The sequence below is a fragment of the Suncus etruscus genome, chromosome 5, assembly GCF_024139225.1.
Source record: "Suncus etruscus isolate mSunEtr1 chromosome 5, mSunEtr1.pri.cur, whole genome shotgun sequence".
Classification (NCBI taxonomy): Eukaryota; Metazoa; Chordata; class Mammalia; order Eulipotyphla; family Soricidae; genus Suncus; species Suncus etruscus.
In genome coordinates this window covers 12,991,204-12,994,024 of record NC_064852.1, presented here as the reverse complement: position 1 = coordinate 12,994,024, position 2,821 = coordinate 12,991,204, and positions in this window count along the sequence as shown.

The following is a 2,821-nucleotide window of genomic DNA, read 5'->3' as shown; positions in this document are numbered from 1 at the left end:
AGTGGGAGGGAACCTGGCAATATTGGTGTATATTGGAGGTGTGATTGATGTTAGAACATTGTATGCCTGAAACAACTCTGTTATGAATAACTTTGTAAATCATGGTGTCTTCTCTCTCTCTCTCTCTCTCTCTCTCTCTCTCTCTCTCTCTCTTTTTTTTTGGTTTTTGGGCCACACCCGGCGTTGCTCAGGGGTTACTCCTGGCTGTCTGCTCAGAAATAGCTCCTGGCAGGCACGGGGGACCATATGGGACACCGGGATTCGAACCAACCACCTTTGGTCCTGAATGGGCTGCTTGCAAGGCAAACACCGCTGTGCTATCTCTCCGGGCCCTCTCTCTCTCTCTTTTTTACTTTATTTAGTTATTGATTGATTGATTGATTGGTTTTTGGGCCACATTCAGCAGCACTCGGGGGTTACTCCTGGCTCTGTGCTCAGAAATTGGCCCTGGCAGGCTCGGGGGACCAAATGGGATGCCGGGAATCGAACCGAGTCCCTCCCTGGTCGGCCACATGCAAGGCAAAAACACTCTACCGCTGTGCTATCTCTCTGGTTCCAATCATGGTGTGTTAATAAAAATTAAATAAAAAAAATAGTATGGGCTTCAGGACCAGAGAAGTAACCTGATGGGCTGGTGAGTGCTTTGCATGCTAAAGGTCCAACTCAATCCCTGGTACCACCCAATGTCCTGAATGACCTTCAAGCACTAATTCTGGATCACATGAACATAGCTGGGTATGGCACCCCAGCACAAGATCCCTGTGCATCCAATTTTATTCCCAGACCAAGATGCTTCAGCTCTCGAGTGTGGAGAGGCAGCCTGGGACCGTGAGCAGTCTGGCTCTCCCAGGATAAAGACTTTGGATTTTTTTTTATTTTTTGGTTTTTGATTCACATTCAGCAGCACTCAGGGGTTCCTCCTGGCTCTACGCTCAGAAGTCGCTCCTGGCAGGCTTGGGGAATCATATGAAATGCCAGGATTCAAACCACTGTCCTTCTGCATGCAAGGCAAACGCCTTACCTCCATGCTATCTCTCCAGCCCCAGACGTTGGATTATTCCAGCAGGCCAGCGGGTGTGCCAGCTGTATATCCTGGAGACCAGATTGTTTTCTGGGTCCTTTACATCCACTTCCTCACTCTGAGGTGATCACCAGCTGCATGACTCCACCCAGGATGCGTCAGACTGGGTATGACAGTCTCTGTCACTCATACGTGGCACTGGCACGCTCAGGCACCTGGTGAAGCTGTGGTCATGCTAGGGGCCTTCCAGTCCAGATGCAAGAGGTGGGAGTGGCTGAAGGTGGGGCTGGGAATCAGCATTTTTTATTTGTTTTGGGGCCATCCCTACAGACACTGACTCTATGCTCAGGGATCATTCCTGGTGGTGCTCAGGGACCATAGGGGATGCTTGGACGGAAGTCAGGTTGGCAATGTGCGAGGCAAGTGCCCTCTCCTCTGCACTATAGTTCCAGTCCTCAGCAATCTCCATGCGGGGTTGACGGGGGAGCCAGGAGACACAGGCAACTGTTGGGTGACCAGGGACATGGCTTAAGTAGTAAAACACACATGCCTGGCACGTTTGAGCTCTTAAATTCAATCCCTGGTACTGCCTGGTAGTCACGGAGTGTGGTCTCCACACTAATGACAGAACAATCACAGTCCTCATTGTAATCCCCACACCTGCCTACCTCCTGCGTCTGTCTTAGTCAGAAGTGAGTGCTCTCCTTTCTGTTCCTCTGTTCCCACATCTCATCAGCCCCCACGTTTCTCCACTCCTCTCAGTCCTTTCTCAAGCTGCTGTAACACAATCCACGAGTTGTGGTTTCAGCAACAAAATCGCTTGCAAAACAAAACAAAACAAAACAAATCAAAATTCAGTAAGGACCCTCCTCCCAGAGCAGTCCCACTGCAGGCACTGGGGGCTGGATTTAAGCATACAAGGATTATTTTCAGTGGGATGAGGTGTCCCCATGATCCAAAGCCAGGTCTTAAACATTTGTTTTTGTTTTGTTTGTTTGTTTTGGGGTCACACCCGGTGGCACTCAGGGGTTACTCCTGGCTATGCGCTCAGAAATCGCTCCTGGCTTGGGGCGGGGGACACCATGTGGGATGCCGGGGGATCGAATCCAGGTCCGTCCCAGGTTGGCCACATGCAGGGCAAACACCCTACCACTGTGCTATCACTTTGGCCACCAGTCTTAAACCTTTGAAGCGAATGCTCTACTACAGCTATGTCCTAGGTCTCAAAAGAGGACTTTTGAGGGGACACAATTTAGCCCCTCAAAAACTCTCCAGCCCTCTACCTTTCCTATGTTCAGAAGCAGCTGAACTCACGATGGGGCTCTGCCCTCAATGCTCAGTGCAACCCCCACCCATCTCCAGCCCAGTCTATCCGGGGCACAACCTGAGTCTTGGAATCATTGTGTTGAAAATGAGGGAGGGACTCCCCTCCCTCAGTCCTCATTAATGCATCCAACATTGAGAGAGAGAGAGAGAGAGAGAGAGAGAGAGAGAGACAGAGAGAGAGAGACAGAGAGAGACAGAGAGAGACAGAGAGAGACAGAGAGAGACAGAGAGACAGAGAGACAGAGAGAGACAGAGAGAGAGAGAGAGAGAGAGAGAGAGAGAATATCCCAGGGAGCATGCCTGCTGTGCATGAAGTCAACCTGGGCTCAGTCCAGTCCCCTGCATGGTCCCCTGAGTGTAACCAGGAGTCATTCCTGAACATAGAATCAAAAGTAAGCCCAGATGGTGGTGGGAATATTGCCTGGTGAAGTGGGGTGGTGTTCTTTTTTTTTTTTTTTTTTTTTTGGTTTTTGG